The following is a 9,299-nucleotide window of genomic DNA, read 5'->3' on the forward strand; positions in this document are numbered from 1 at the left end:
CATCAGATTCTGAAGGGTTTTTTGGTTTAGCTTTGTTTTTCTTCTTCCTCTGGATGTGGATGACATTGTCCATAGCTTGTCTAATATGATTGTCCTAGCTCTCTGAAATGCTGAGAGGAGCTGCTTCCCTCAAGGTTGATTATCTCACAATGTTGTTGTCAATGTATATATTGTTCTCTTTGTTCTGCCCTGTTTACTCAGTATCAGATCCTGTTACTCATTCCATGCTTCTCTAGAGTCTGACCATTTATGGTTTCTGATAGAACAATAATATTCTATAGTATTCATGTACCATAACTTGTTTAACCATTCCCCAATTGTTGAGTAGAGTGCTTCATAAATTGCATCATGAATATGCCAAGAATTTCCTCAGTCTTCAGAGACAACATGGATTTGACTTGACTTCTCACTTCTGGCATTGACAATATACCTAAGCCTAGTGATGGCATTCCTTTTAGAAGGATAAATACATAGAAATATCAAAAATATGGATCTATCAACAAATGTATATAGCTTTATCAATATATCTAGTTAGAGATATTGTATAAAAGTTTATGTGTGTATACACATATACTTATATATGTTTAGATATATGTGTATCTCTCAATCTGTCTATTTATGAATGTAGAGAGAGAAACAGAGACAGAGACAGATAGAGAGAGATTTTATAAAATCTTTGAGGTACCATTCCAATCAAACTATCAAATAAATACTTCACCTAGCTAAGAAAAAATAGTAACAAAATTCATCTGGAGTATCCAAATGGCAAGAATAGCAAGGGAACTGATGAAAAATAAGGAAAAGGAATGTAGCCTAGCTCTACCAGATGTAAAACTATACTATAAAGTGGCAGTCATGAAAACTACCTGGTATTGGTTAAAAACGAGAGTAAACGGAACAGTGGATTAAGATAGATTCAAAAGAAAACGCAGTAAATGACTACAGCAAACGACTGTTTGACAAATGCAAAGATATCAGCCTCTGGGATAAGAACTCACTATTTGACAAAACTTATTGGGAAAACTGGAAAATAGTAGGGGTAAAAACTAGGCATAGATCCACATTTCATACCCTACACTAAAATAAGGTCAAAATAGGTACAAGATAGAGACATAAAGATTGAGAGGATAGATAAATTTATAGACTAAAAAATATCCTCTCTATCTGATCTGTGGAGAAGGGATACATTTATGACCAAACAAGAATTAGAGCACCTCATAAAATACAAAATGAATGATTTTGACTATATTTAATTAAAAAGTGTTTGCACTAATAAAATCAATGTTGTCAAAATTAGAAGAAAAGCAGGAAATGGGAAAATCAATCTTAACAACCAGGAGTTCTGATAAAAGTCTCATTTCTAAAAAATAGAGAGAATGAAATCAAAAAGTATAAGATCAGAAGTGATTCCCAAATGAAAAATGGTCAATAGATATGAACAAAGTTTTTAAATGAAGAAATTAACACTATTTACAAGCATATGAAAATAATTCCAAATTACTATTGATTGGAGAAATGAAAATTAAAAAAACAATGAGTATCATCTCACCTGTTAGATTAACCCAGATGAGACACAGTAAATGGTCAGACACTAGAGTATATGCAATAACTTACAGGATTTGACACTGAGTGAAGAGAGTAGAACAAAGAGAACAATTACACATCAACATTCTGAGATAAACAACCTTAAACAACCCTTCTTGGCAGTCCAGAGAGCTAGAACAACCATATTTAGCAATTTATGGATTATATTATCTCCAACCAGAGGAAGAAAAACAAAATACAGCGGAAAAATCCACCCCTATAGAATTTGATGAATATATATTATAAATATTATCTCCTATATATTTTTCTATTGATACTCATTCCTCAAAAACTACAAATTTGTAAAGATGTTTAACAAAATATATACATAAAATGCTTACCAACTGAGGGGAGGTGGATAGGAAGGGAGGGTGGAGGGAAACTTTGTAACTTGGAAATATACATATAAAAATGGATGAAAATAAATTTTAAAAAACAAAAAATAAAATCTATGAAGGTGGAGCAGCTAGAGGGCACAGTGCACAGAGCACTGACCCTGGGATCAGGAGGACCTGAGTTCAAATGTGACCTCAAACACCTGACATTTAGTGAATTACCCTGTGCAATTCACTTAACCCTGATTAACTTACATCTGTTTACATCTCCAGTCTTCCAGATTTTTATCTGGATAATGGAAACAGATGACTCTGGAAGAGAAAAATAAATTGCAGTTAGCACAACTTCCCTTCACTCAAATTCAATTCATTTGCATGTCATAGAATCACCTTCCTGATGTCATGGATTTTTTGAGAATTAAGGACAATAATAATAATATTACTATCATATAACATCTGTCAGCTAAAATTCAGAGTTCCTGGTTAGAATTGAATTCACACCTTTGTGCCTTTCATCTCTTCCTGGCAACAGTGACAGATGGAAAGGCTATTGGAGATCAGTCTGGGACTTTCATTTGCCTCAAATCAATCACTTTCATCTGTCCCAGCATAAGCAACTCTTAAGTCCTTTTGGCAGAATAAAATTCCAAATGAGATGTGGAGAATTCTGGTACAAAGAAAATGAAGCCTATGTTTTTAGAATTCTCACATGCTCCTTTGTCTTTCTTTAACAGTAGAAGAATTATGGAAAACCCTTAGTAAAGCACATTCTTATACTGATCATTATCTTCACATCCCAGTGATTCTGAACTTCTCTGGATAATCATTCAATTACCATTGCTTATCTCCAATTACATAAATGCCTATTTCATTTCCCTTTCACTCCCACATTGCCCCAATACTTCTCTCTTCAAAGTTACTAACAATTCTTAATCACCAAAGACCCTTTTCTCAAACCTAATGCTCTTTCACATCTTTACAGACTTTGAGACTGTTGATCTTTACTTGGATGTCCAGTAGACATCTTTAATTCAATATTGGGGAGATAGGAACAATTATTTTTCATTCCAGATTATCTGTTCTACATATTTCTGCAAAAGAACAACACCATCCTCCTGGTCCCCCAGACTTTTTTTACCTGAATGATATCACAGTTCTCTACTTAATTTCATTCATTATATGCAATCTATTATCAATGCTTCATGCCTTTACAAATTGGCTTATATTTGCCCAGCTTGTAATTATGAAACAGGTATATATATACATATATATATATATAGATATAGATATAGATATAGATATAGATACGTATATATACATATATATGTATATATACATATATATGTATATATATACATACATATATGTATATTTCCATATTTGCATTTTTGTGAAAAAAGAGTCAGAGAAAAAGAAAAAAAGCAAAAAACCCCGTTAAAATAAAAGTGAAAATAGTTTTCTCTCTGGATGTGGATGGTATTTTCCATCTCAAGCTTTTTATGGTAGTCATTGATCACAGTTTTACTGTGAAGAACTAAGTCGATCATAGTTGATCCTCATACAGTGTTAATGTTATGGATACATATTCTACTGATTTTGCTCACTTAACTAAGCATCACTTCATCCGAGTCTAGCCATGGTTATTATCTGAAATTGACCTGATTATCCTTTCTTATAGAACGGTAGTATTCCATTATATTTGTATTCCACAATTTGCTCACACATTTCCCAGTTGATGGCTGCCTTTTTCAGTTTTCAATTCTTTACTACCAAAATGCATGCTGGGTGCTTTTCCATTTGTTATATCTTTGGTATACAGACCTAGTAGTTGTATTACTGGATCAAAGGACAAAATGTAAAATTTTATAGCCCATTGAAATAATATATATATATATATATATATATATATATATATATATATATATAGTCTGTGTTTATATACATATATGCATGCATACATACACACACATATGTCCATTGGGCTTATTTGCAAATTGTACTCCAAAATTCTCGGGTAATCTCACAATTCCATTAACAGTGTCATGCCAGGTTTAGCGCAATAGTGTAGTCTTCCTGCATCAACTCTCTCCAGTCTAAAATACCCTCCATCCAACCTACTAAAGTTATTTTTCCTACAGCATAGGTCAGAGCATATCGCCCACAACACTACTCAAATAACACATGGCTTCTTCTTGCCTCCAGGAACAAGTACAAATCTCTGCTTCCCTGTCAATCTTTCTTAATTTAGAACTCCCCCATCTTTCTAGACTTCTTTAGACTTTTCAGCCGAATATATATTCTGTCTTACTTTGACAATGGTCTTATGACTGTTTCATGAACTAAAATTTCCATCACTTTGAGAAGGGCATTTTCTCTGGCTGTCCCTTAGTCCTGATACTATTCCCTCTTCTGCTGCACTTGCTTACCTCCTTGACTTTTCTGTCTCATTAGATGACAAGCAAACCTTAACAGAAATGCAGGATTCTTGATAAGAATGCAGATGAATTTCTTTTTTTTTTCTGATAGAAAGAATTCAAAGCATGTTTACAATGCCTTGAAGCTTATTTATAGGGTAAAGAACACATCTCAACTACTCAGTACTGTTCAAGCCATATTGATGACTGAGAAGGATATTATCTTGGAGAAATAAAGTGAAGATTTCCAATGTCCTCAGAGGATCAGAAGATCATCATTAGTCAAACTGAAATCACTGACCACATACCAATAACTCCAAGAAAAGTTTGTCACATGTTCATTTTTGAAAGCTGATTATTACAAATTTATCAATGCATCCCTACCATTAAACACATTCAAATTTTAATGAATGCAAAACTACTTTGAAAAAATATCATGGAATTTAGAGCTAGACTGGTCTAGTGACATAATGTCATGTAAAACTCTAACTTCAGAGTACAAAAGGAGACTCAGAATTGCTAAAAATTCCCCAAGATCATAAAAAGATTTATGAGGATATCTGGGATTTAAAATTATCTCCTTTGGTATTTCTTGTTACTTTTGTGTTTCACCTTTTCACAGTTCAGTTCAAATTCCTCCAGTGGTTTATTTCAAAGCCTCAGGGATGAATCTTATTTAGTGATTTATTCCACAGCTACATGCTAGAGAGATAAAAGAAAATTGTTCAAATGGCATTTTTATTTTTCCCCAATCAGTGAATAGACTCTTGCTAAATTCCCGTTTCTGCAGGAAACCTTTCCTCATCCTTCTGAAGCTTAATGACTCCCCTATAACATTGTTTTCCATTTATGTTCAATTTTTCTATGTATTCATCATTTCTTCTGTTAAACTGTGAGTTCCTAGAGTGCAGATTTTTGTAAGTTATCTATTAATTCCTTATATTTAAAAATACTTAGAAAAAATGGAAATTTAGAAAATAATTTCTGATTTACTGATATTTATTCATATATTTCAAAAATATATTTATAAATATATGGGAGGCAGCTAGGTGGCCTTGCAAAAACAAAAGCAAAAAATATAACAATATCTGAACTCATTTGTTAAATTAAACCCAAATTCTACCAGACAATACTGGTTATTCAAACTCCGACCTTTTATTATGCAAGCATTCTTTTTGGACTTCATGGAGCTTCTTATTCATTTCATTAATCAGACAACCAGGAAATATTTTAGTTCACATTTTCCTACTATTTGGCAGTAAGCATTGTTCCAGATTCTACGTACCTGCCTGTCCTTCCATCAATTCCTACTTTATTCTTTCTCCTTCCCCCTCCTCTTTCTATTTTTTTTTCTGCCCTCCTGGTTTTTACAGCTATATATACATACATATATACATATATGTATATATATATATATATATATATATATACATATATATATATGTGTGTGTGTATATACATATATATATACATATATATGTATATATACATATTACCACCACCTTATTTTTTGTTATATATATGAAATCTTATTAAACATATCTTCACTTCAGTCATGTTATGCAATAATAATGAGATATAGGGAAAAAATGAAAAAAAAGAAAAAAGGGTGGGAAACTGAAAACAGTATGCCTTGAAATACATATAGATTCTATAATATTTTTTCTATACTTGAATATAATTTTTCAGCATAAGCCTTATGGAATAAGCATTTTATTGCTAATATGAGCTAAGTATATCAAAGATGTTCATTGTACAATGTTGCTGTTAAAATAAAGAATATTCTCCTGGTTTGCTTATACAATCAGTATCAGTTCATGGAAGTCCTTTTTCTGAAATCTTCCTATTCTTCATTTTATATAGAATAATAGTGTTAGTATACATTTGAATGCCATAAGATACTATAAATTCTTTTGTGAACATGAGTCCTTTGCCCTTTCTATTAGCTCTTTGGTATATAGACTGTGGAAAGCGTTTTATTACTTTTTTTTGCCTCCTTTTGTTTCATTTGGCATCAATTCTTGTAAATCATTCCTCATTTCTCAGTATTCATTGCACACATCATAATTAAAGCACAGCAAAATTCAATTACATTCATGATGTTAACTTGTTTAGTCATTTGCCAATTGTCCTTTCTTTTGTTTTGTATCCTTAGGCTGAAAAAATATTTTAAGTATGGGAGGACTTTATTTTCCTTTTCATGGCCTCCTTGTGTTATAGGAATAAATCATGAAGTCTCTGACGCAAAAGTTATAGCCACCTTAGTGACTTTATTTACATATTTCCACATTATTGCATCATTTCACGGATCCACTAAATATTCGAGTATGACTATCTTTCCACAACCTCTCAATCATTGATGCATTTTTCCCTAATTGCAGAATGTGAAACACCACCTTTTTTTTTTTCACTTTTGTTTCTCTTGAGCATTTTTTTCAGGTTCTTGTGAATTCTTTGTGAATTGGAGATTATCAAAAAATTACTTGCCTCATGGGTTGTGTGATATGAGTGAAGTACAATTTCTTGGCCAATTGTTATAAATAATTAAAACACTTAGTGATTATATAAAATTCCTTGGAACTATTGTAGTCTAATAGCACCAGGTATATATGTGGTGAAAAATGCCATCAAGCAAGATACTCTTCTCTCCTTCATAAGAACTATTCAAATACATATAAAGATCTATGAAGTAGAATGTTCCTTTGTTGGGACAAAAGCAATAGATCTGAGAACAGTATAATACTATGTTTGAATCTGCACTTAAATTGTAGCTATTTATTTGATATTTCTCTTCATATAATAAATTGAATGATAGAATGAGTTGAAGAAGGTTCAGTGAATGAGTATGTATAATACTCTCTGCAGGTATCAACCAAAGCAAAAGTCTTGCTTATCTTGCTTTTGGGCATGAATATTGTGAGAATCTCTTATTAAAACATCCAAAAGGCATATAGCATTTTTCATGAGCATTAGACTTAAGTAGTAAAATCAAATAGTGGCTGAATCCATAATCTATAGGAGAAGTGACAATATGATTTAGGAATGATTTCATCATTTCCTAATTTTTTTCCTGGAATCTGGTTGAGAGATATGTATTAAAGCACCATGTTAACATTAAAGAAAGAATAATATGATGAATATAGAATGGAATTCAGAGTTAGGAATGAAAGTTCTTCCTCAGATATATAAAACTGCTTCACGATAGGGGAAAAATCATAATATCACAAGTTCATACAAATCTCTAAAACTGTATCTTCATGAAGAGTTACTTATATCTCTTGATGGCAAGTGTTTCCTCTCCTGGTGTCCCAAAAATTTATGAAATCAGAAATATGAGCTAACATCTGAATGAAGAGTTTTAAAAACAAGATATTTTGGGCTGGTGGTAGAACTGCACAAATATGTAAAATGAAGAGGGCTTTAATGAGAGAAAGATTTAAAAATGAGAATGAGGTAAAAAAAAGGAAAATAGAATGAGTTTGCAACCATCAAATAATAGCAAGGAATCTGGACTAGACTAATATGTTGCATTTGCAGTTGTTATGGTTGCAATAATGATTTTAATTATGCCAATCAACTTTGATTTAGACTCTGATTCTTTTCTCAATGAATTTGAAAGATGTTTTGGTTTTCCCATTCCTTGAAAAGAAAGGATTGACAGAAAGGAATAACATGACAGTATTTAAATTTATAACCTCCATTGAAGGCAAAGGTGCCTACAGTTCCAAGAAAAAAGGTAGGATGAAAAGTTCTTTTTCTTTATTAAGATTAGCAATATCCATGAAACATTTTTGAGATATAAAAAAGATATTAGCAGTTATGAAATATTAAAGAAAGTACTAGAAAGAGATGTTTCCATAGATAAGTTTTAATAATCAATATAAACTAAGTAATACAAAAAGTTCTGTTTATTATTAAATAATTGACCACTGGCAAGGAAAATGACATTGAGATAAGGTTTACAATTGTTGTAGTATCTTAGTATAAGCAGTCTCTATTATCTCCTCTTCATTTTTTTTAAAAAGGAAATGGCAATTCAGTCACTAAAAGGAGTCTAGTATTAGACATTTAAATTCCAAATATTTTATTCATATATAATCCAAACGGGGAGCAAGTATGATGTTTAAATATCAAACATTTACATTATATATTAACAGAAAATCCAATATGACATTTGACAAACAGTGCTGGATTTGCATTCATAAATGACTCCAAATTGACTTTCTGAACTTATTACCTGCACAATATCACTAATTATATACTATTATTACTTCTTACCTGGTGAATTGAATAAATCACAACTTCTATGAATCATTAGTTCCTCAATTAACTAACGCATCCACACTAGATGATTTATGAAATTCAATCTAAGTATAAATCTAATATCTTACTATCTCACCAACAATCAACAAGACAATCTAGCAAACATGATGGCAGTCTCAATATAATGACCTTTAACTGATACATACAACAGACCTCCAATGCAGAAAGTAAGCAAAATACATTAGAAAATGTTTCATGAAAATATATCACAGAAATAAAGTCAATATTTTCCCTTTATATCTATAGGAAAGAGCAAGAGGAATTTCAGGATACACTAGGACTTCATTCATTATTGCACAGTCTAAGAACAACCCCTCTCATCACACAGGGATGAACCAGGAGAGGAAAAATAAACCTAGAGGAAACAGAATAATCAAATTACAATCGTTATGTAATCTGACATCTTATTCACATAATGAAATTGATGCTGAACAATTGTTTGATATGGATTATATTACTTCCAAGTTGTTATAAAATACCTCATAACTAGCATCCTTGCATTGTATAAGATGGGATCATTTTAGATATCCCCCAGGTTCCTGAATCTAGGTCCAGTACTCTATTTACCATATTAACTAGCTACGCAATAATTTTCTAACTAGCTGTGACATAATAGATACTTTAAAATAATATATTTAATTAT

This window comes from Macrotis lagotis, chromosome 3 (assembly GCF_037893015.1).
Source record: "Macrotis lagotis isolate mMagLag1 chromosome 3, bilby.v1.9.chrom.fasta, whole genome shotgun sequence".
Taxonomy (NCBI): Eukaryota; Metazoa; Chordata; class Mammalia; order Peramelemorphia; family Peramelidae; genus Macrotis; species Macrotis lagotis.